At 34.1% G+C, this 26,875-nt stretch overlaps 1 protein-coding gene across 4 annotated transcripts in view; it reads left to right on the top strand.

Moving 5' to 3' along the window:
- The window catches only part of LRRC4C (leucine rich repeat containing 4C), a 478,632-nt gene that overhangs the window by 360,303 nt on the left and 91,454 nt on the right, over positions 1-26,875 (top strand). For 3 of the 4 annotated variants that reach the window (XM_056493619.1, XM_056493622.1, XM_056493620.1), the window contains 2 exons: positions 21,604-21,689; positions 22,835-22,968. The gene's annotated coding sequence lies outside the window, so the exon portion shown is untranslated. Of the gene's footprint in view, positions 1-15,216; positions 15,311-21,603; positions 21,690-22,834; positions 22,969-26,875 lie in introns of all 4 variants that reach the window. The other variant, XM_056493617.1, reaches the window with a different exon arrangement.

Below are 26,875 nucleotides of genomic sequence, written 5' to 3'. Positions count from 1 at the left end.
CTGACTGAATGTTATGGATTGTGGTGGAAGATCAGTGTTTCCCTAGAAAAATAAAGTTAGGAAATTCTTTTGCCTTATCTGTGTTTTCCACTTAAGGTAACCTTTTAAAATGTATATATGTATGTGTCCTTTAAAATGACCTATTAAAAAGGATGTTTTACCATTACCGTGTGAATATATAATTGTTGCAGGAGCCTGATTTTTTATCATTATGCATTATATTCTTTCTCTGATCTATTGGTCACTAGAAACATAATCTAAAGCCTATTGAAGTGCATGGAAGTCTTTTTTTCCATTTGTTTTTCCTCTCAGGTTGCAGTCACTTGTGTAATGGAAATCAATGAGATTTTTTATGTATGTGGTAAAAATCTAGTGACTAAAATATTTTACCTACTGATAGGGGTTCTTTCTCTGAATATTTATATCTAGATTTTGATCTATGTGGATCTTAGTAGATGTTAAATCTGTAGTTTTCTCATTGAAACTGCCCTACCTGCATCTTCTTTCTCTACTCCAAAGAAAAAGCCATAACAATAAGGTCAGTAGTAGATAGTCTTAAATTCTGTTTATATGATAAACTCATCTTTATTCTTAGAAAGGGTCATAGTTGTGAATATTTTGTATGAAAATGGTGGTTCAGAGACCAAAATGGAAGTGTATCAGCAGACAATCAATCCTTTCTAATAATTTTTCATCCCTCAGTGTATCTGTCATGTAGGTGTTCATGTAATATTTGTGAATTTAATTATTCATTAACAGAAACTTGTTAATGGTTTTTAGGTGACTTAGGAGCCCAATTCTCATAATTATAAATTCATTACATAAGTAGAAACCAGAAACCCATTGAAAACAAATTAGTTTTAGGTCTGTGAGTGCTATTACCACTACAGAAAACAAAGTTTATGCTTCTAAATAATTTAGGCACTTGAATATTTTTATTCTATGTCATTGCTAAAAAACAGGAACAAAAATCTTCTGGTATCACTTCTTGAATATTGATAAAGATATAGGTGTATTTTTTTTTTAACACTTGCTATGAATGAAACAGCAGTTCTACTCAGAAAATTTTAGGTCCAACAGGCATAAAGAGTTGAGTAAATTCCTTTGTTCCAGTTGAAGGTACTTCATGGTAAGAAGGCTCTGATTGTATTGAGACCTCCAAGCCTCAAAAGCCATGGGCAGCTTTACTAAAATGGGCATGACTAATGGTGAATTCTGTTTACAAGTAAGAGAAGGGAACATAGCAAAGAAGCTCCTGGACTTGCCTGCACATAAATTCCTTCCAGTTTTAATACTGATTTGATTAGTAGTGTGTTTGCAGGAAGCTTGCATGTTGCTCTTGTGACTTCTATTCTTGGATTTCCTAGTGGTAAAGTTCCAGATCTCACCGACATCAAACAGCATGAGTGAACATCTGCTGCCCTCATAAACTTTCATTAGATATCCCCCCTGATGCCTCTGAGTGCAAGCCTGGGTATGGCCTTGGAGATGTATTATATGGGGCAGATGGCCAAATTAAAATTATTTACTTATACAGCACAGATACAGTATTAAATCTCCATAAATCAGTCCAAAAAAAGTACATATTACAGAGGAGGGGGAAGAAAACTGTGGCTTGATGTATAAAAATATGATATTGAATTAGCTTATTAAAAAAATTCCTTAAGTGGGAAAATCTGAGTGTGGAAAACTTTAATACTAGTGTCCTAAAATAAGGAGTCATATCTGCTACTTTTTGCATAAGTGGAAGACATGCATTCTCTGGCAACTCTATATGCATCACAATATATAGTGAATTTATATATGTACATATATACAGAATCTGTGTGTAAATTGCACCATATGGGCTACATGTAATGATGGAGGAATTAAAAAAAAAACAACTGTGTATGTTTAAATGGTTTTGTTCTTGAGGGCTTTTATTTTCAGAAGTAAATCCACTTCCCTCCGTCATAAATATAGCAAGTATTGTTACACAATTTTAAATCTTAATCAGAGTAACAAGAAAACATAGAGCCCATTATTGAAAATAGAAATTAAAATACCTTATAAGTGACATATTTTAACTAATTATTTTTATTCAAAAATTATATGAGTGGACACAAAGTATTTCCTTAATTAGCTATACATTACCTTGATCCACTAATAGGAGTTACTATAACTTTAACTAAAATAATGTTTTCAGAAAAGGTCTTTCACAACTAATGTTAAGGGAGGCTTTTTCCTGAGAATAAAGGATGAAATTTTTATCTTCTTTTACATCTTTGAATTTGAGATATATATAACAGATGGGCAGGGAGGATTGCCATTGATTTTTTAAATTTAAATCCATTTATTATGAAATGGGATAAATATCAACGCATACAATGTAGTATTTGATATCTATACTATGTGGCTTTATATTGTATTATCTGGAAATGTTAGAGAGTTGCAGCATATTTAACAAAAAGATTATTGGCAGAATATATATATCTTTGTATATCTTCTTTCTAAGCTTCTAGTCTAGTAAGAAGAAAGGTGAGGGCAGGATGACCCTCAATGACAGACTGCTGAAGGATCCTATTGAATGTGTACTGGGTATGACAGCATCTCAAATGACTAAATTCAGATGGTCTAGGAATATGAACCTATTTGAAATTAATCCAGTTGTGATCTGCAAATGTCACAGATTTCAGTGTTTGTCCAGCTTGCTAATAACAAAAGTGTACTTGGAACAAGACACAGAATAGCATACAGATATTCCAGGACTTAGTCCATGCTTCTCTAGCTAATTTTGCCTTTTGGAAAGCAAATAAATCAGCTCCTCAGAGAAACGTCATCTTTTCTGTTTCACAAAGTACTTGCCCTGACTAAAACTGACATGAAACTGTTTAATTTTCATAGACAACAGTCACTCTACTTAGAGAGAATGTCTGTAATTCTTATGCAAAAATCCTCCCACTCCAGAGTGGTTTACCGTGTCATTTCAGAAATCTGTCTCTAGTCTATGTATTTTAATGTCAATAGAATATGCTTCTGTTTTTTATCCCTAAACATTTTGGCAAACATGAAAGTGATCAGTTGACCGTCTGATAGACTCAGTCAAGTTGCCTGTCAGGCTTCTCAAGTTGCTGACTCCATCTGGTATAAAGTCAGGAAAACTGACTGAAAAGAAGTTCTAATTTTATTTTTTGACTCTGTAACCTTTTCAGTGAGTTCAACCCGTGAATTCAAACCAGCCATAAGAAAGGCCAGGTAATTACTTTGTGATAAGAAGAGCAGCACTGAAGGATTTGCCTGGGGCTCAGAACGCTGATTGTCGGATGAAACTCAGCGAAGTCCATGGACCCAAAGGACAGCCGAGGCTGGATCTGCTCTAGGCTAATATGCTTAGAGGAAAGGTCAGGCAGTTGTGGAAGCCTGAGCAGCAGACTGCCTCTCAGCTCTGTGGCTGGCAGCGCTCAGGAACTGAGCAGGGAGCACAGAGGGATTGATTTAAATGAGTTAACTGATTCCTCTTTTCTTTAGACCCACACTCACTGGACATGTGAGTTTGTACTGTCAACTGCAAACCACTGGAGCTCTAATGAGAGCCTCCTGCATAATTGGAGTGGGATAGGAATACTGGATATCTCAGACCCTGGATCTAAAAGTTTGCCCCCATCCTTATTTCATGCAGTTTCGTTATAAGGAGTGTTTGGAGCAGGAAGAAATTATTTTTCTCTTCTAGATGTCAGGTTATTTCTAGGAAAATAGTATTCTTGGTTACATCCTATTACATATTGGCCTCCCACCTGAAATGAGTGGCTAATAGTTTCTATTGGCAACCACTGAAAAATCAGAGAAGCTTTTTAGCTTTGATTTATGAGAGAAACCAGAATAATACTCGGAAAGAACATAGTAGAGGTTTCGCTTTCAGTAATTCTCCTCTCTGCCTCATTTCATCTGAGTGCAGTTAGGAACACAGCCAGGTACCTTCAGCATAGCCACAGCCTTCAATCCGTGCTTCCACAAGCAGTGATTACACATGAAAGCATGGAGGACTGCTGGGATTCCTCTTAAACTTGTAAATACAGTAGCTTTCATTTACTTTAACATCCTGCTTTTAAGATTGTGTAAGAAGGATAGACTAATTAGTAACACTGCCAAAAGTAGGTTGTCTTTTAAAACTTCTCTACCTAATAAACTTTCTTTGTTACCAGTATTGGGTTTGTTTTGTTGCTGGTTTTTTTTTTTTTTTTTTTTTTGTTGTTGTTTTTTTTTTTTTTTTTTTTTTGGTAAGAGGTAGAATATACTTAATTTAAAACTACTGCAAGATATAAGCATTTTTCACCTGGGAACAAAATTGTCTTCTAAATAAAATTAATCTTGTGACTAGAATCCTCTCATTGTCTGAAACTGTATTTATCTTCTTAACCCTCTCAATCATACATTTAGATAAGAATTGTGCAGCTATCCATTACAGATTGTCTGATTGTTTGTCTGCTTGTCAGGGTAATTCTACAAGATTTTCAATATGTTATTTGAATATGCCAGTGGGTCAGGGTTTTCTATTAAAATTCCACTCTAATCATAAAAGCATTCTTCTTTAGAGAAAAAAAAATGGAAAAGAAAAAGGAATCTATGTACCACTATTTTTCCTATCAACAATCTCAGTGTTTTCAACCATTTCTGCATCTTGCATTATTGTTCTTCTCTATGTCCTCTTTATCTGAATCACAGGAGATATTTTAAAACCTACAGGAGTGGAAAACTACAAACTAAAGAAAACTACCTTCTCTACTAAAATAACTGAGTCAGAAGGAATCCCTGTCACTGGCTTCTTTCCTGAATTGTCTAAATAGCAGACATTTCTCAAAACAATTTGGAAATCATGAAGTTGAGATCTCCATCTATTTTGATGTAAATTACTAAACAGTCATTGGCAGGTAGTAATTTAATTTCCAGCCTGACTAGTGGTTATGAATGTAACCAGGAAAACACCTCCAAACAGGTTAACTAAATTAATGTTTCTATTTCACATCTACTTCAGTCCCACTCTGGCTTTACTTCTTGATTAAGTTTTGAAGAATGAAATGTTTATGGTAGTTTTTTGTTATTTCACTGCCTTTAATTAAAGAATAAATTGTAGATTCTGTTGCCAATTAAAATAATAACTTCAGTGTGATAGCTATTAAAACTTGTTAGGCCCTATGAAGTTTTCTGAGTGGAAATAAAGGTGGAATATGCATAAATCTTATAAAGCTTCCACATATTCATCAAAATTGTAGTTTTACTACTACCATCTCAACATAGATCTCTGACAGCTACTTACTGGACCTACTAGAAAAATATTGTTTGTATTCAATTTAGGAAAGAAATTTAAGTAATAATTTTCATATAAAAATAATATGGGCTAATGGCAATGATATTCAGTAAAAGTTCATTTTTATCTAATTGGAATCTTATTATTTTTGTTTTAAATACATATATATATATGTATGTATGTATGTATATATATATTTTTTTTTTTCCTCAGTGTAAATGTTGGAGCCTCATTTAAATTTCAAATCTTAGTCTCATTGCCTTTGCCTGACTCAGAAAACTCGCAATACACTTGTTTGGGGAATCTGTAGATGACCTAAAATGCTGTTTTTCTTCTGGGTAAATAGTGGGAATATGGGGCAAGCAGAATGGCACTGCTATGCTCCAGTGACTGGAGGTCTTCACAGTGATTGGAGGTTGTCACAAAATTCATTGATTTTGTTTGCTTTGGTGTGACCATGGATTTGCTTATTTATCAGTAGATGGAGTGAGAAGATGAGTCTTTGACATTGAAATAGCAGATCAGATAGGTTGCAGCTGTATGTTCATGGGAGATATTGCTGCCAGAGTAGAACATGTGACTGTTCCATTCTCTGTGAGGTACCATAGTGTATCTATAGGGGAAAAAGCAAACTGAGGAGGAAAAGTGTCTTGTGCAAAATATGAACCTGGCCAGAACTGCTCTCAAAATAACAGAGCTGTAACCAAAATAACTGAGAGCATAGTTTCTCTTCTGTTGTCACCTCTAGGTTAGTGTATGGAGATCATTAGTAGTGTTTTCTGATAGTGTCTTTGTGCAGGTACTTGCAGACTCTGGTGCTCATGCATACACAGCAGAGGTTTTAAAAAGCACTCTGGTGCTTTGAAATGACTTCTCGGAATGAGTGTCTGTGACAGTGCTAAATGTTTCCTAGCAGAGGAGTGCCATAGGCACTTTTAATAGAATTTAGAAGCTGATAGAAAGAGGCAAACTGTATGCTGAAATCCTGCTGTCTATCTGCAGCACAAGTCTAGCAGACAGGAACAGTAAAACCTTCTGACATTCAGTAAACCCTATGAGAGGTCTCCAGAGGGATTGCTTCTAGGAGTTGAACCATAACCTTTTTCTCTATGAGCATCACAGTCTGTGTCTCGCTGCAAAAAATGCTGGCCAGTGCTCTAAACTGGATGTTGCCCATGTCATTGGCATCTTTTCCTTCAGAGGTAAGAGAAACATGCTAATCTATTTCATATAGACAATAAAGACTGTCTTCTGGCTGGGATGGATGGAGTGTTTCCTCCCACTGGCTTAATAATAGAGGGTTTTCTATAGGGGTGTCACTACAGCAGTGTATATAATGTACCCTCACCTATGAAACCATAATTGTTGGCCTGACAGTCCCTACTGTAACTTGCTTGGGAAAAAAAGTATTTGTGATGATGTGATTCTGAGGGGAAAAGTGAGTGCTGTCTTATTTACTGCAGGTGACTTCTAAGCAAATAATAGAATAACATATAGATCTTTGTCTGCAAGTAAGTTTCAGCTCCCTGAAATTTTGTCAAAGGTATTGGGAGTGTTCCAGGAATAATTTTTCTGGATTTTTTTAAAATTAAATTCTGTGCTGCTGTACTGAGAATAATCAGCAGTCTTTATCAAATACTACAGGTGAGGTTTTTCAAATGTGGGCTTTTGAAATTTTGAAAATATGGCTGGCCTTGTTTTGCTGAAATTTTCTGCTCCTGAAAATGGAGAAAATTGTCTTTTTCCAGGCTGCACTGTTGAATACAACATTAAGTATTGTGATGAAGAAAGTCAGGATATTATTTATATTATTTATCCATAGCAAAGATGCATCCAGAAAGTTACTTTGCAGTGAAAACCAAAATAGTTTTATGTTATCTGCAAAGTTAATATAGCAGTGTCTGAGAAATAATTTCTCTGTTCATGTGGTACATGGAAAATCTGGAAATCTGTGAGGATCCTTCTCTCTGAGGCATTATTATTCATTAGAATAGAATATTATTTAGAATTCATAAAAATGGAATATTTTACATTAAATGTTGCAATTGAAAAAAAATTGACACCCAGAACAATTTGGATAATCCTAATGGTGCTGCTTGAATCAAGACAGTCTATGAGACCACATGATTCAACTTCCTATATACTTAGAATACTTTTCAGTAAAATTGGAAAGCTTTAGTATTGGCCCATCTAGAGAGCTCTCAGGACTTCAGGAACAAGAATTAACTACTCTTCCTAAATGTAGTAGTCTACTTTCCTGTCTACTCTGGTGTAACTTGGAATTATTGGAAGTGGAGCAGCTGGATATCAAAATAACCCATGTAGTCTAAATGTCCATGTACCAGTTGGTATTTACTTCTGCTTTAAGCCACACACTACTCAGCTAAAAGTTTTTACCTATACATTCTGCTGTTTTGATTGTAAGGTTTGGGAACATTTGCAGTCTCCTCTGTTCACTTCAGAGTCAGTAACTTTATCAGCTCTACGTATGCCAAACACTGCTCTGCAGCATCTGGCTGTTAAGCTGTTTAATCTCCCTGGGAGAATCTTGGTCTAAACCCATGACTAAGAATCACACAGAGATATGTCCAAGGCAGATGTCTTTCAACTTGTGTAACATTTGATATGGATTTGTATGATAAAGTCAGTCTACTTTTCAGAACTCTCCAAGTAATTTGGGCTCTCTCTCTTATTTCTGTGTTGCATCTTGAGATCTTCAAGACACAAGATTTATGACATCATTTTTTCTTCACATTTGAGTCTTGCTGCTTCAATGGTTGTAGTTGTTGCAACCAAAACTATGCATATGTCTTGAAAGAATAGTTAAAAGCAATAACAAAAAGCTATATATATACATGTAGATATATATATACACACATATATATATAAATACATGTACTTGGCTAAATACACTGAATAGATTTCTAAAAAGAAACAATATGAACATTGGAAAAAAACAGGCAATAGATGTTATTACTGTTGTCTGTCTAATGCTAGTTCTCAGAAAAAAACCCAGACATTAAAGCAGAAACATTAACCTCATTTCTAGACTGAAATATTTCCCTTTGTCATATTAGAATATTTTTTATTTTCTTAACTTTGTTACAAGGGGCTTCTACCTCTTTGAAAAAAGCATAACTGTTTGGGAATGACATGAAAATGTATCTATTCTATGCTTAAAACAATGATAGAACTTAATTGGTGGGAAAATTATTACTTTTTCATATATATAAAATGTGGGTTGTGTGTGGGTGAAATGTGGGTAAAAATATATTTGAAATATGTGTGGCTTTAGATTAAATTACACAATGCTCTATGATTCTAATATATTATTTTGCTTATATATTAAAGATTTGAGTCCTGTGGTTCTTCTTACTCACCTAATATAGATAAGGTACACAGACTTATGTTTCTTGAATATGTAAAAATCAAGGACAAATGCTAAAAATAGCAAATATTCACCATTACACTCTATCTTATTTTTCTTATCAAGAATGTTGGAATGAGGAAAAAAAACCTAGCCTAGTACAGATTTTGTTGGAATATAACTATCCAAAATGGAAATGGGACCATGCAATGAAGCTTAACACCTTTTCTTGTAGAAAGTACTACAGTTTGAGGAGCATCTTTTTGTTAGTAAGTACTACTACTACTGGGACACAGATCAAGCAGGCAAAAATATTTTACCGCAAAAATATTCTTTTGTTACAGCACATTACAAGATATCCATTACTTTGAAAATTATTTGGTTGTTGTATCATTCCATTTCATGGCAGGGGGATGTGCACAACACAGAAAAAGTTTCTGTGGTACCAAAAAAATTTTTAATAGAATTTTCACTTTGGAAATGGTCAGACCACATAATATATAAGAGTTGAATGATAATCAAAAGTTGTTATTTTTGTGTAAAAATTATTCTCCCATTTATTTAAACAGAGAACATTTTTACTATCTCAAATGATCATGTTAGACATTCACTTATTTGTCTTCATCATGTCATTGCTACTTCATGTGTAGACTCCACATGACCTCTTACTCCTTAAAATGAGCAGAGTAAACGTGAAGAGAAAGAATGAACAAGGAACTCTTACTCCTATATACAACAGCTTTTTTGGTGGGCTATTTGAGGCTTTTTGCTTTTTTAAAATTGTGTGTTCTGCCAAGACCTTTGGAGAAAACAAGCCTTTTCAATACTCTTGTAAAATAACAAGGTGATGTATATTTTTTGTTACAGTCACCAGCATTTGAATGAAAATTACCTCAAAATAATTGTTATATTGGTTATTGTTTATCCTATTTATTTGGTATGCTGTAAACGTGTTTAATCCACTGAATACCAGCTAAAGCAAAAACAGGGGGTTTTTTTCTCATTTTATTTATATCTGTGATTTTTTTCTTAGCTGTTTTATTATTATATTTATTGTCAGCCACAATAGATGTTACAGATTTGTGCTGAGGTTTTCAGCACAAGTCTTACAAGGCTCATGCTAATGCTGTCTAGACTATTTCTATTTAAATTGTGAGAATGTGACCTACTTTCATCTCTGTCACTGCATCTGTGGATTCTCCTATTCATGTCATATTAATTCATCCAAGTTTAATGATTGTCCTGCCTCATTAGCTGAGCTTACAGGACACATATGGGAGACCTCAGCCAGGCCAAAACTCATTTCTCAATCTGCCAAGAACGTGTCACTGTGTTTATCATGCCCTTTGTGACCCGAGGATCCCAAGGAAATACACCTAGTAGTTATTATTGATGGTTGCTGAGATAGATTTCACAAAGTTTAGTAAAATCACTTCACGATGTTCTGTCCTTTACTTTGATGAGTAATGTTCACTTTTATGCATGCAGATGCAGCATGCAACAAGAATTGAGTTTTAATGCTGACTCATTTTTTCTTTGAGTACTGAATAGAAAAAAATACCTTCTACTTTTAATCTGTCTCTTGATGCTACATTTCATTACAGCTTTTGCCTGAATTTAATGCCAGGTTTTTTGCCTTTATAAATGTAGAAATTTCTTGAATCTCTTCCACTGCTATTTGCTGTTTTCCTTGCTATTCATCAGCTAATTAGTAAAATAGAAAGCATGTCAACATAATCCATGAAAGTAACTTTAGTGGACGTAAGATGTTTCAGGTATCTGTTCATGAAGGCAACTGGATTTGTCAATTCAATATTTAGATCCTCTGGAATATTTCAGCAATTTTGTAGTGAAATTGCCTCAAACTCTTCTTAAAACAATGTAGTTTTAATTCTATTATTTTCATAAGAAGTACTGCGCTAAATATTAATCTCTATGGTGTGGAACATAATATTTCTTAATAACAGAATAAAATTAAAATGCCTCAAGTTACCCAGTTAATAGATTAAGTTAAAATAATGAAATTTTATTAACAACTTGATTTTTCTGTCCCCCCAAGCTTATCACTGCTTATTTTGTCTACTTAGGTGTGGTTTTCAAGGCATTGAAGAGTGAAATTATTGCATGTTGTGTGGTAAATTTGGCTTTCTGACTTGGTTGTTGAAATGTTTCAGGCTGTGTGGAGACAATTGTTCCACAGCAAGATTTAGTTGGCATTTATTCATGGCTGTTCTTGTCACACTACAGTAAAGTTGAAACCCAAAACTTCTGATAAACAGCAATGTACATGCAAGAGCAGAAACAAGTCCTGAAAGTTAGGTGATTAGGATCTGACTGATATGAAGCTTTAGAGAGGTGATTCTGAAAGACATAAACATCCCTTGTCTAGTGAGATGTTCTAGGTGTGGTCATTAAGTATTAGACTGTAGTTAGCTGACATACAAATCACTTGGATATAGGAATTATTCTACATGAAGCTTGCTACTAGCTTATCTATAGGAGATCTGCTTTATCTTAGCAGATGAACTAGTCACTGTGCAAAGTTTCACACAAGAGCCATAGACTATTTAAATCCTCAAGTAAAAGTTAAGTGTTTTTTTAAGTGGTTGTTAGGCTTTCTAGTAGGTTTCTACACCACTGTATATTGTACTGTATATATCACTATGAATTAGGATCTTTCATAGTAGGAGTATTGTGTAGTTACCAGAATACAAACTGTGTTCAGCATACAGCGGTCTTCAGTATCTTCAGTACTTGGCAGAGAGTTTTCTTCACTACTCTGGTGTTCGAATTAAAGAAATAGCAGATCATCCTAAAACTAGAGAATTAGCAAATTCTCATGCAAATTGTTTTAGAACTTCAGAATCCAAGTGCTTTTCACTGAGATTATTAATTATCCTCCTAAGGTTTATGGGGGTTGTTTGGTTTGGTTGGATTTTTTTGTTGGTTGGACTTTATTTTTTTGGAGTTTTTTGGTTTGGCATTATTTTGGAGAGTGGTGGGTGGATTTATTGGTGTTTGGTGGGTTTTTTTTTTTTTTTTGTGGAAATGCAGCTAATGTGAATATTTTCCCTAAAAATCTTTTTCAATATGAAACAGAGCTGCTATGAGCATAAGTATCTCGTTGTGTTTGGATTAGATCTTCTAAAAGTGAGTGTACATTAGGTATGACTCACACAACATTAAAACTCTGCAGTGAATTAGTTTAATTGTATATAAAATGCAAGAAAATATAAAACTTAGAATAAGGTTTCTAATAGCAGAAGGAAGACTTTCCTTCTTAGTTAAAAAGCCTTGGTCATGTTAAAATTACTTCATTAACTGAAGAAACAGAAATCCTTAAAAAATTTATTTACAGTTGAAAGTCCATCAACAAGGCTAAATGATTCATTCAAGCAGTTCAAGAAATCTGTGATTTAGTAGGACACTAAAGGGTTTCCAAGTCCAAGCCTTGGATGCAAAGTTGTGGGATATTTTGGAATACCACAGCTCTCAAGACCCTGACTGACCTTTGATTTACAAATTGCCATTTACAAAGTTTTAACTACTGGTTGGAAATATTATTCAAAAAGTCATTGGGATGAACTCAGTTATTTTCCAATTAATTTATTGGTTAGGATTGTAGGTTACTGTTTACAAACTAGTGGGTTAGAACATAAGATATTCAGAACTCTTTTCCTCTGTGCTTTTATTTTTTTGGGGAAATAGTCCTTGCTTCCTTCTTATGTCAAGCACTCAGCAAGTGTGCATGTCAGAATCGTTTTGCAACTTCCCAGAACAGGCTAGAATGATTAAGTTTACAAGAATACACTTGTTTTCATTAATTCTTTCTTAAAAGAAATCTACAAAATTGAAAATAGATTAGAGTTTAGTCCCATATAAGTAGAGTTGTGGCTTCCCTCACTGATAATATCAGAGTGTCAGCATGATGCAAATTGAATGTGACATATATTTTTCTGTATATGACTATTCAGATAGTATGGCCTAAATGATACACTCAGGTTTTCAAGTTGTTTTGTGATCAGTGATGATGTGGTAAGTTCAGTAACTGTATTTTTATTTTTCACTTTCCACAGAAATTTTAGTCATTAAAATTCAGCTACTGAGAGTATGTGGTCTTCATTATATTTAAGACTTAAAAAGTCATGTATTGTAAGTGCTGAAAAAGCACTGTGGGATGATACTCAGCACTAATGCTCTTGTTAAACCCAGTAATATACTTAAAGTTATTTTCTGAGGGTAGTTTTTCTCTCCTAATAAAACCCACACAGGCATTTTCATGGCAATGACAGAGACATCATTGCATGCAATGGTTGTTTGTACTTTGTCATGCATCAACATTCTCTCATTTCAAATGTAGAACAGTTGAAAATCATCACTCTGAGTCACACACAGTGACATTTTTCCATCTTCATTTTTTGCTATAATATTTATTGTTTTTTTCTCTCTGTCCTAAATTGCTGATCTTAATTACAGATATCTAGAAATGTGGGTATCTGGAATGCATTGTTCAGAGGTGAATTTAAGCAACTGTGATTAAAATGGTGGCATGTGATCTATCATCCTTCTAAGACACAGTACTCTGTTTAATACAAAAGGTTCAGATGGGAAAAATGAATAGAAACCAAACAAAGAAAAACTGGATTGAAAGTCATAATGTTAAGTACAGGCAGAAGCATCTGAATAACAAAATAATAGCTGTGCTACTAGAATGATTTGGGAGTCACTTAACATTGAATCTCACAATGCAACACAGAATATGATGTAGAAAGTAACCAGAAGTACTTGATAATATGGACAAAACACTTATAAACTGATTGACATTTTCACAAGTAGTTTTTAAATGTGTACATGGCACTCTTGGCAAAACAATTTTATATGAACAAGTTATTTCCTAAGGGCAGGTTGTATATCTGCTAATAATTAGGATTTTGAGGTTATTGAAAGAGTTGCCATTTTAACCTTTGAGTTTGTGTAAAACTTTTTCATTTTGAAAGAAAAAAATTATGAATGCATGCGTTGTGATTTTCTAGCTAATCCTTTTAAATTCAAAATCAACAAGAAAAAGTATACTGCTGTGAAAATGAAATAAAATTTTCTCTCATTTTCTATCTACTAAAACCAATTTTGAAAAATAATTTCAGAACAAAAAGCACATTGTTTGATCTTGTATGCAGTGTTTTGATTCGGATTTCTTGAAGGGTTTTAATGAAATTTGAAATTCAACTTCAAAAAGGAGCTATTACATATCTTGGCAATGAGGAGAAAGAAGGTCTAGAAAAACTGGCATTTCAGAAAGAACTGAAACACATGACATTTAAAAGAAGAGAAGAATGAGATATGGAAGTGGGGGAACAATCAAAGTTTTCAGAATGTGAAAAGTTGTTGCAAACAAGGGCAATCCATGCTGAATGTTGGCAGATATGTTGGTTAGTATAGGATGTGGTTTCTGTAGGATACAGGTTTATACTGTGGGACATTTTTCCATGTTGTAATTGGAAATCTCATTCTAATATAGACACTGAAATATCGAACCATAAGGTAGTAGAATATCTATTACTATACTAAATTCTTCACAAAAAATGTAGAGTGCTTATCAAAAAGGATGACAGGCTGCCTTCTGAGAGAAGGTAGAGCAGTAAAAACGTTACCCACTTAAAGGAACTAATTTAATGGGATGGATGGTTTCTAGATTCAAGGTAAAGTTTAGTTTCACACTCAAACCTCATGAAATAATTTATTTTAAAATTTTACTGTTTCTTTTGTATTAGTATAAACCTGTTTGTAGTTTTAAAATGGCAAACAGACTGGTTTGTACTACCGCTCTCACTTGAAAACATTCATACTATATTTCTGCTATTTACAGCCTCTCTTCAGACTTTCAGAATACAAAACAGCAGTGATTTTCTTATAGATTGCAGGAATGAGTTGTTTTCTCAAACAGAAACTATAATAAAATAAATTAATTTAACTGGTGGCTTAAAATAATGACAATGACTTTCAAGAGGCAAACAAACTGTTTATGGTTATGTGGGAGCCAGGCTATGAGAAGTAAGTGCAAGAATATCACAAACTCACTCTGAGCTATATATTCTGAAATTTTTGCTAAGGAAAATTAATTGATTTTTCCCCCTGGTACTTAGTTCATGGAGAGCATTGAAGCATGGCAAGTCCAACAAGTAGATGTGTGCAGATCAGAGGTTTTACTCCAATTCTAGTGGCAAGGTGGCTATTTGTGGCAATATTGGCACTTCATTTTGTCTTGTACTTTTCTAGTAACTTGACATTTATTCAAGGATGAATTGATTTGCATGTATCAGGATTTAACATAAGTCTGGAAAAAGCAGGCATAAAATACGTGATTTGTAATTTAAGGTTACACAAATACAAAAGTTAGGAAAAGTCTGTGTGCAACAACTTTTTCTCTGGAAAGTGACATTATATAGAAACACATTTGAGTATTATTAGAGTGGTTGTAGAGGTCAAGGAGAAAATCAAGAGTTGACTCATGTATTGGTGAATTTATCTGGAATGGGGAACATACATGTTTGTTTATTTCTGTTAGGTGATTTGAACATTTTGGAACTAGAATCACAATCAAGGTCACTGGAGTTTGAAGAGAGTTTGAAGAAAGTTGTGGTTATTTATTCTTAAAGCTAGTAAGTTTTTCCCCCCCACACTTCTCCATTTTTCTTCTGTTGCTGTAAATTAAGCTACATTTTTGCTTTAAGTCATACAGGTGCCAAGAACGATTTATAATAATAAATGTGCAAGTTAATCTTACCTATTTTCTCCTATCAGCTGTGTTCTGGAGGAGGTATAGGACTGTATTTTACAGTTAAAATTTTTATTTTGGGGAATAAAAAATAGAAATCACTCTTGCTTTTTTTTTAAGACTTCATATTTTTTTGTTATTTTTAATGGATATTTAAAGAGTTGTTGACGGCACATCATAACACTTTAAATAACCTATGTAATATAATTCATGTGCAACCTGGTAGACATAGGTCAAAACATCTCTCTGCAATCTCCCAGATAGTCTTTCACAGGTCTGTGGTCTTGTCTTGTATACATGGAAGAAAGGTATCCATAGCCAGATGTGCATTCTGCTGCATCAGTCTCACCTTTATTGAAACCTGTACAGAGTAAGTTCCTTGATGAAACAGCATTACATGAATCTCCTTTACCATACAATTACAAAACAGTTGTTGAAAACAGTTAATGAGATAATAAGGAAAAACTTTTCTCACCTTTTGCTCTAGTTTTTTAATCAGTTGGTTTTGTTTCAGACACCTTGATGCTCTGATAGGGCTGGCAGGCAGCAGAGGAAGACTGACAGAGTGAGACATCTCCCTTGCTTGTCTGAACTTTAGCATAAGAATGACAGTTGTCAGGAAATACCTCAATTTATATGCTGATCCCTAGTTGATTTTTCATGTCTTCTGATAATTTAGGTTCCTCTGTCCTCATATTACACCTGCTAAATTTTTTCATTGCTTTTTCTCTAGGTTAATATTTACAGCTATATTTGCACGCAAAATTATTTTTACTCTGCTTGTATGGAGAAGATAAAGTAAAGTGTATGTATAAAACAAGAATAGCTGACAGTCATTTTATATAGGTGAACAAGTAATATAAAATCATAGAATATCTTGAGTTGGAAGGGGCCCACAGGGGTCATTGAAGTCCAACCTCTGGCCCTGCAATTCGACTTTTATAGAGGCAATTCAGACAAAGTCATTGTGTATACTTGCTTGAGCAGGTCCAGTAGGAACTGGCTGGTAATAATTAAAAATATCTAAAAATAAATCCTTGATACACATTTGGCCTTCCATTTCAATGGACCATGTTTGACCACAGACTATCTTATGCATTCTCAGTTTTTTCAAGTATCATTCAAAAGCAAATTTCTTTTTTAGTATATTCATATCCTAAAATCACCTAGGACTAAAATTTGTATTTTACATAGTTTTATTTCAATTAAATATTTTACTTAAGCTTACATATCAGTGTATTATAAAAACCTTTATATACTTTTTATCAATATTTTAAAACTTGCCTCATTTTATCTTTCGTGGAATGTCTTTATAGTCTGACTTCTAAGAATTCAGAAACATATGCCATATCTAACAGTGATATAAAATAATTTATGTAGGCTAAAGTAGGCCAGTTTCATCTGGAATTGTAATTTGAAATAGAAAATACAGCTGCTTCTGACACATTTGGGTAAAAGTTATACTGTACTAGTTATACTTTGTGTATTTGAAAGACTGGAATTTGAGATGAACATTTTTATTTTGGATAATTTCTTCTAACTTGATTTTTCAGTAGTGAATATGTCTGGGACACCACAGTATCACAAGGAACAACAGGATATCAATAAAACTTGGAGAATCAAACCAGATGTCCCACAGTGCCCTGCTGACAATTTTGCATAAAGATCATCACTTCTTTAGCTAATAAACTTGTTGAGATACTGGAGATACAGATGTTCTCTCTTCATTCTTAATACCTTGATCCCACTGTTCTGGTTTTAAGGTTGCCTTTTCAATATTTTCATTCTACATTTAAAACTATAATATTTTATTCCTTGTGACACATTTCTAGTGCCTGGATTAGCATACTGGGTGCTATTTATCCCTCTGTTATCTTGTAGTAAGTTCCCATTCAATAGATATCAATTACAGCATTGCAATGGTGAATTCAGCTCCCAGGACAGCATAGGCAACATTCATAAGGAATTGCTCCCTCACTGTAGCTCCCATTTTCCATATTAATAATAGGGGGAAAAACCCTAAAACTCTGGGTTGGTCAAAAAGCAGGTAAAATATGCCAGAGAGATTGGGGAATCTTGTAGATGTTCTATGTATCTGCTGGATGTGCTTTGAGATACTTGTTTTTATCAGATCTATTTTGAGCAGGACACTGGACTGGATGACCCCTTCCCTTCCAAAGTTATGACTCTGTAATTTAATTTGTTCCTTGTAAATATTAATGGGGGAAAAGAAAAAAAAAAAAAAAAAAAAAAGCAAACCACAAAACAAAACAACAACAAAGCCCAAACCAAGAATGTTCTAGGAAGAGCATCACATACTGCAACAGTATATTTCCTCTCTCCTTTATTTGTCTTTAACTTGCTTGGTTGTTCCATAAAAAGTGTAAAGATGAGGTGGTTTTATAACAAATTTTGCTAGAAAGTCATCAGATAACAATTCTGAATCTTATGAAAAATTAATTACACATGGTGCAGTGCTTATTGAAAGAAATTGACTTTTAATGAAAATATGAATACATAAATCCTTTCTAGTTTTCACTTTTATATTCATCCTGACCTTCACATATCACCTTTGCCCTCAGCCACATTGTTTTAAACTGCTTGCTTACTGTTCTCAAATTGTTCAGTGAGTTAGGAAATGGTCACACAATGAGGAACATACTGTGTACTGCTTAGACCATTAAATTCCAGATCAAGTTAGAAAGTTTTGTTCAGGTCCTTTGACATCAGTATCTTTGGAATAAAGATAAGGAATGATGGTGACATGATGGCAACATTATTGTCTTTTACCTACTAAAATTTTGAAAGAAATTGAACACAAATCCCAATTCTTGCTATTAATGTGAAAGCTCTTGTGGTACTTCTGAGAATTACCTAGCAGAAGTTACATTTTGTGGGTCTCTAAGATGATTGCTATACATGGATTGTAGACACACTGCAATGAAGAGACTCATTAATGTGTGGGTGTTTTGTTAATTGAAAGGTAATAAGTTTACAGGTTTTATAGGCAGATAAATGCTATAATTTTACTAAGAAATTGATATTCTTGATAAAGAAGCATGATAATTAGCTCCTCTTAGTAGTTTTGAAGGAAATGCTCTGCACCTCAGTCATAAGTGCACAAATTCATGGTGTAACCAGGAAGATGAGCATGTGATTTTTATCATATTATTCTAGAAGAAATATCATGAGTGAGCTATAGGTAACATTTGGAAGTGCTGATACCAGCTGCCTGAAAGTCTCACACAGGGCTGCTTGCATTGGCACTAAAATAATTTTTCTGACCTGTAAGACTGAGGATTCTCTGAATTTCTGCTAAAGCCTGACTTTAAAGTCAAGCAAAACAAAAATCCCTAATCAGAGAGTGCTGCTGTATATGGGGTAAAAAAAGAGAAAGAAGCAGAAAAATAGAAGTTACCTCAATATTGCAATTGTTTTAAAGTTGGGTCTAGAAAATAACTTTGCCCATTGTGGTTTCATTGTCTGTGAATACTCAAGGAAGAAAACTTTTTTCTTAAAAAAAAACCAACAAAACCATAAAGTTTTTTCATATAAGCTAATTTTCAAATACATAAAAACTGAGTTTGATTTTTTTATATCTCTAACTTGATAATTTCATATTCAAGAAACTCAGACTGTCTTTTTTATCTCATTGACTTGTTTTGTATGTGTGTTTTTAAAACCGGTGCTTACATCTATCTTATTTCCTTACTTTGCTGATTTATTTCTTTTAATTTTTCCTGGGTGATTTTAGGTTTTTCTATTTGTGCTTTCTCTGACCCTGCAGATTCTTCCTTCTCTTGATTAACCTTTTTTCCTCAGTGCACAGCACTGTGCTAACACTTATACCTATGCAACTCTTTGAGCATTTGGTCTTTTCTTTGTTCAGATCACTTTCTCCGAGCCTGATATATCTTGTTGGATAATATTTAGTGACTATTTACATACAGAATTCTGATTCCACCTCAGGAAGCCCTTTTAGATATGTCTCAATTTGTAATGGATGAATTTTGTTGGCTGTTAGTAACCAGTTGATGATCCCCTTGCTTGTGTTGCCAGATCTGTTTCACAAAGAGCAGCAAACTTGTGCCTGGACTGTTACAGAGGTATTTTCCCAAAATGACCTGTGCTTCTGCTTCTGCTGCTCAGCACTGATAATGTGCATGCTCACTGCTGTGCATTGTGACAGTCTGAGTGACATGCCATGCAATGAATAATAATGTGTCATAGCTGCAAGTAGTTAGAGCTTCCCTCACTTCTAGCACCTTGCCTAATGTGCCTCTCCCACACACTTTTGTGACAAAGGGCTGAGATATATTTATATACTTGCTCTCATTTAACCAAAGCAGAAATTCTTATCATTCTAGAGCTTAGCATGCAAGGTCTTCATCAGCATGGTTGCCCTATAAATATCCCACTTAAATACCTTAGAGAATCAAATTCCAAGGATGGGCTTGGGTATAATACAGAACTATCCCAGAAAAAACATTAATCACTTTGCTAAAGTAAGAATGTATAAGATGCAGGTATTTGAAGTTTTTTGTAGCAAGGTACAGAAGAGGCATCTCAAACCCTGTCTTCATATTAACATATTCTGGAAATAAATTCCCATCTGTGAATAAATTGCCTAATGCATATTATCTCTGCATAGAATTGCCCCAGTCATTATGACAAGTTGTAGTTTATTTTGAGTTTTTGGGGGTTTTTAACTGACCAGCAGGCTTAATGGCTGACTCATATCCTGCCATGCACTGCCTCCCACCTAATACCATAGTGACAAGCTGCTCGTTTTCTTCTGTTCAAAAGAAATAAGGAATGGAAATTTAGTCTCTCAAAAAATGGGATAGTCATCAATATCAGTATGGGTTAACTGACCTGGATGATGCTGACTACCTGTAAGATATACTCATTCCCCCTGCAAGGTTACACATGGACTTTAAACATTTAGCACCTGTTAATTTCTGTTGTATTAGGAAGCAAAAAAAATAATATTTTTTTCTAGAAGGCTTCTAAACATGAAAAGATATGGGACTTATTACCATTTCTCATGATAAAAATCTGTATACATAGATTATGTATCTCAAAAAAGGCAGAAACAAACTAATCTTTGATTATTCTATCTGAAGTGGTCATGCAGGAAAAGAAACAGCAATTTCCACACAATTCTATGATTTTCAATAACTATATGAATTCTTGAAGAAATATTAAGGGAAAATAATTCTGTAAAAAAGTCACTATGCAACCATGTATTTATTGTTTAAATTGTTTAAATATCAAGAAATAGCAATTGGTAGATTTCTACTTTGTTCATAGTTATTTTCCTAATAAAAATTAAGGCAGGAGCATTAAATAAATAAATAAACTAATTTGTCTTTAATTATCGTATTTCTTGGGACAGGTTTTAATATGAAGTTGAAACAGCTTTGCAGCCTTGATTTTGTGAGAGATTGCATTAAAATTTTTCTTTGAACCTAATATTTTCTTCTAAATTTCTCTTCCAGAAAATAAATGCTAGTAAAATGTACTGTATGTGCTTTAGGATTATAGATGGTTAATTCCTGCTTCCGGATCTATGCCTTCATGTATGGAGTTATTAAATGCATTTTCCAAAAGTGATGACTCATTGTAGTTGGCTCATCTTTGGAGAACACATTTTAACTGGAGCTGGATTTAGCAAATATTGCTGTGCTGCTTTTGAAAATGAGGCCCACTTGAAACATTTTAAATGGAAGGTCATATTCCTTGACCTCCTGATTTTTAGAAAATTTTCCATTAAATTTTGAAGAACTTTTAGGAAAAGTTGTCTTCAGCCTCTTATTCTAATTTTCTTAATATTACCCCTTCTTATTGTTCAAAGACTATCAGTACTGTAATTCTTGAAGTCAATAGCTCTCCTTATCTCTAAACTATTTTTTTTTTTATATTTTATACTTCCACCTACATATACTAAGGAGTGTAAAGCAAATACAATTTAAAGGAAGTGCAGTCTCACTCTCAGTTAGGAGAAAAGTATGAGGAGAGAGAAATAGGAGGTCTGAAAAACCAAAAAACATTTAGTACAACTCTGGATAAAATCCAGACTTCTGTGCATCACCTCTTGTGTAGTTTTTTCTTCCCCACACTCAAACAATTATAATTGTGATGCTCATCATTAAAACAATGTTTCATCTCTTACAGGTATTTTATCCTGTTCACCACCACAATTAATTCCTTTAACAAGAAACTCTTCCCTAGACCTTGAAGCTCAGATGTGATTCAGTTAGGTGAGTATTGATTTTATACTGTACCATTGCATCTGGGAATGAAGTTCAGAGAGTTTGTAGGAAAACAAAATTAGCCTAAATTATCATTGAATAAAAAATAAAAAATAATAATAAATTATTGTTAATTAATACAATAGAAATAAAATAATAACTGGAATAATAAAATAATATCTTTTTTTTAATACTCCTAAATAATCTTAGTTCTTGCCATCACGTTCACCACTCATGACTGACAGCATTTCTTCTTATTAGTACGTCTAGCATGGGGTCAGTAAAGAATGAGAGAATCTCTCAACCACAGACTTTTTAAGAACTTTTCAAAGGATTCTACCCTGAGGGGGACAAAGTTACTTACTCATATTAAACATGTTTCCTCTCATTGTCTCCAAAATAGAGAGTTACCTTTTCCACTTGTAAGATTTCCAGGGCTTAAGTGAAAATCCAATGAAAAAGTTGTGGAACAATCTGTTATGAAACACTCTGGTATTCTTTTTAGAAATGACACTACAGTGGACTAGACAGACTATTGGTATGCTCTGGAGTGGCAGTAACCCAGTAAATTCCAAAATAGTTTCAAAAGGGTCATCTCTGTCTTCTAGTGTTTCATGCATCTCTCTAAGATGATACTGAGAGATGATTAAGTATTTCATATGCTCTTTAAATGATGTAGAGTTTTAGTGTGTATGTGGGGATAGAAGGGAGAGCTGAGCACCTGATGAGAAAATCCAGAGAAATCAAGGTTGAAGAGTAATTTTTTAAAGTAACCTATATCATAGTTCAGAACATTTATGAGTATAAAGACAGAGCTTCTTTCCTTCATTCATTTCTAGGTCCTAAATGGTTCCCTGACTTCCCATCCATCTAGTTTAAGTCAACATCTCAGTGTTCATTTATATTACAACACGCTCAGTGATCTTAAATTATTTAATATCAGCTATTGACTGCTAGGGTACAGAAAAAAATGATAATTATTTAAATGGATGGGTTTTTACCCTATTTGCTACCTTATATTTTCCAATCTGCCTTGCCTGGTGTAGTGCACATCATGTGTTGATTATGGGGTCGAGACTTTACTCTCCCTAATCCAAATAATGGTGAATCCCTCCTGTTTAACACATGCAGTAAGAATAATTTCCATTTTACAGGGAGAGTGGCAGGCGTGCATAGAGTCAGATAGTACATCTTGAGATCATGCAAAGACTCTGGAAATACAATTCCAGTGAGTGCTGGCTATAACACTTTTGATGCCCACATCACAGCAGTCCTACAAGCACCAACGGTAAGAAATCAGGTCCTTATATTATATGCCTTATAGTATTTCAATCCATTTGAATTTAGACAAATCTGGGGGGCAAAAAAAACAAAGCTTATGCTTATTGCTGACCAAGAAAGGATGAGCCTTTAGTAATTTAAGGGGGAAAAAAATAAAGGAAAAAGAAGGGAGTAAAAAAAAAAAAATCACTATGAAATTACAGAGGGTTTTTTTGGTTTTTTTTTAATATTGACAAATGATGATGAAGTGAAAAATTTTTCTCATGTAAAGACAATTCCCCAGTGTTGGACATAGAAATAGAAGGTGCTGAAGATATTTAATTGAAGTAATTTATTTTATATGTACCTGAAAGAGATCTTGAAAAATTAAAGTTATCCCATTCAGAAATGTTATTTATGCTACAAAATTTTCTTATTTTCTTAATTTTGACAATTTGCCCTCTTTGTGCAACTTTCCCTTTCCTCCCCAGTTCATTGAAAGCTGCAACTTTCTTTGCATGGTTAAAGCCAAACATCATGTTTTTTGTGATGAAAATTTAGAGATGCTGAATGTTACCTTCTCTTTGGCTCAGAAGTTAAACTATAAATCTTTTTGCTGTATCAGGATTTCATTTTAAATGTATGATAATCATAGGGACAAGGTAGGAAAATATGACTGCTAGGTTGTCTCTCATTAAAGTTTTGAAGCATATGTGGTTACAATTTAATTTGCAATACTCAGAAATTGCATTTTCCAGTCACAATGACTCCACAGGAGAAGAAATTAGGATGTCTGATACATTCATCTCTGTGTCAAAGTATCATATTTTTGCTGTTTAATATTCACTGAGGAAAAAAAGGCTGTCACACTAGAAAGATAATATTTTCAAACAGATGTATCGTTCCTGACCAAGTCTAGTTGTCTATATTCTTAAATTTTACATTCTCAGAAATTCAATTTAATAGAAACAGTCCTCCTTTTTTACTCTACTAACATTTTCCAACCTCAATGATTTTATAATTGCGTGATTTAGAAAACCAAATACATATTAAATGGGCCATGGATATAAAATGAAGAATGCTCTATTCTCATTTACACCTGCATTAATCTGGAGATGGTCCGTTGAAATCAAAGGAGTTATTCCTCCCTATGGAATGAATTCACCACAGCTTAATGTCAATGGTGCTCATTCCTAGAAAGGAGAGGATTCTTCTCAGTCTGAGTTCTACACCCAAAATTAATGGCATAAGAAAATGGCAGGACTTGGGTCCTATTCTCAGAACAATTATAGAGTGAAAACACTTGAAATTTTTATGTCCTAGTTAGAATTGAAACACAATTTCAAGAGCAAAATTAGGAAAGGTTTACCTTTTTTCCTGTTAGTAGTTTTTTCTGTCTCATATTTGTTTTCCTCAAAGCATCATTCATTTTAGAAAACAAGAGACTCTCTGCTAGTGCAGAGTTGAATGCTAAGCACGTAAGTCTCCTAAGCTGCAGTGAACAAGAGAAACTAGGAGCACTTTAGAAAAAGTATTTTTACCAGTTAAGTGTGAGGTCTCTTACTTTCCTTTTATGTAAATACTTCTAAGGACTGTAAATTGTGGAATCATATAATCATAGAGGGTGGAAGGGACCTTCTAAGGTCACATAGTCCATCCCCACTGCTCAAGCAGATTCACCTGGAGCAAATTGCCTGGGACCATGTCCAGATGACTTCTGAATATTATCAAGGGGGGAGGACTAAACAACCTCCCTGGGCAACCTGTGCCAGTGCTCTTACTGTCATAGTAAAAGAGGTTTCATGATATTCAGAGGGAATCTCTGGTGTTTCAGTGTGTGCCCACCGCCTCTGGTTGTGTCACTGGGCACCACTGGCTTCATCCTCTTTGCACTCTCCCTCCATGTACTTGTAGACATTCATAAGCCTCCTCCAGGCTAAACAGTCTCAGTTCTTCCAACCTTTGCCCATAGGAAAGATGCTCCAGTCTGTTGTCTTCATGCTGCTTTGTTGGACTCTCTGCAGTCTGTCCGTGTCTCTCTTGTACTGAGCAGCCCAGATCCGGAACAGCACTCCAGGTGTGACCTCTCTGGGGCTGAGCACAGGGGAAGGATTGTCTCCCTCTACCTGTTGGCAGTGCTTTGCCTGGTGCAGCCCAGGATATCATTAGGCCTCTTTGCAGCAAGGTCATGCCTCTTGATCAGCTTGGGGAATTAGTTTTGTCTCTGCATAAAGGAAACTTTGACAATCTGTGACTCAATTCCATACAGAGGCATTCTAGAAAGTCTCTTTAAACAGCAAGCTGTTTTCATTCATGGTTAGCATGGAAGATGAAAATTTGTACAATTGTACAACAATTCTAAATTTGTTCTGTTACCCCAAGTGCACAAGAAACATGCAATAAGCATAGAGAAATTTTGAGAATGTAGTTCCTTTCAAATGCAAACAACAAACCCCACCATTCAGTTCCATCTTTACCAGAAAAAGTTGTTATTATGATATTATGAAGAGGTGAGTTTATTGAACAGTCATGTACACATCCATGTGCCAAAATCAGGTGCTGTGGTTTTACCCAGATTTTCCTGGAAGGAAGATTGCTTTTACTTCTTCCAAGCTGCTACAACCTGGTAGAAATTACTTGATAAAAAACCCTTCTCACTAGAACTTTAAACATCAGGAAAAAAACCCCTATAAAAATTAATGCATGAGGCAGTATCAGTCAGCTGCTAATTTTGATGGTATGCACCTGATTTTAGTGCTTTTTGTATTAAAAGAACTGAATAATAATCAGTGAAATCACATAAACAAGAAATTAAATACTGTAGACTCCAATTAGAATAGAAAATTTACAGTCTTCCTGTTAAATTATGTATGATATATAGTTTGAGTGTTTTAGGATCTCCATTGAATTAATGAATTGATTAATGAGCTTGATCCTAGATCTGTGCAGTCAAAAGTATGTTTGTCAGCAAATTTTATTCCCTTTTGAAAATAGTAAGCTATAAGAGAATTCAAGTACTCTCTCCATATGCTAACAGATTCTTGTCAGGACAACTAAAAAAAAATAGAAAAAATATTATGTTCCATCATTTTCTTTATGATTTCCTCATTTTTATTTAAAAGGAAGGTGGGGCTGTCAAATGACTTAGGAAAATGTTGCAATTGCTTTTCTCTTTGTCTCAGTAAAGCGGTCTGGTTTTACTGTTTTTTCCTCAGAATTTGGATATATTTATTCAATTATAATGTTTCTCTTTGCCTTTGTTCTGTTAGGCTTTAGCCATGTTTCTCTTCCACCAAATTACTGATTATTGTGAATATGTGGTTTTTTCCACTGGTCTCTTCCCATGTTAGTCATACATAGAGTGACAATTCTATAACTGGCCTTGTCTGTTGGAAAGGGTTAATTATGTGAAGATTTACCAGTACATACATTTGAGTTTTGTTATCCTTTCCTACTCAGGATTGGGCAAGATTGGAGGCAATGTACGAACAATTCTGTTTCAAGGCAATAACATATAATGTGCTGCAGGAAAAACCTAACAATTCTCTCCAGAGTTAATGATACCCTTTAATATTTGATTAAAGAATGATTTACTGTGATGGTACCAAAATATTTGTTTTAAATGGTTTTCACACACATGTGACACATATGTTTGTAAAGCAGATAATGCAATTATATTTTCTTATTTTGAGTAGCATAGGGCTATTTACTTTTTCATCCAGGATGGAATGCCATCCTATAAATATTGCAAACTAGATTGCTCTAAAGTTATGTTCTAAGACGCTAATCACACTATCTTCTATGTTTATTAGGTGATAAAGCCTAATTGATGTATTAAAGATAACAAACTTTGAGATCATATCATAGCCTAGAGCATGTTGCAGTTTTGATACATTTTTGTTTAATCACATATATGCCAGCAAATATCTCTATAG

Source organism: Oenanthe melanoleuca, chromosome 5, assembly GCF_029582105.1.
Source record: "Oenanthe melanoleuca isolate GR-GAL-2019-014 chromosome 5, OMel1.0, whole genome shotgun sequence".
Lineage (NCBI taxonomy): Eukaryota > Metazoa > Chordata > Aves > Passeriformes > Muscicapidae > Oenanthe > Oenanthe melanoleuca.
Note: the sequence above shows the minus strand (reverse complement) of the source record. Positions and strands in the feature narration are given on the sequence as shown.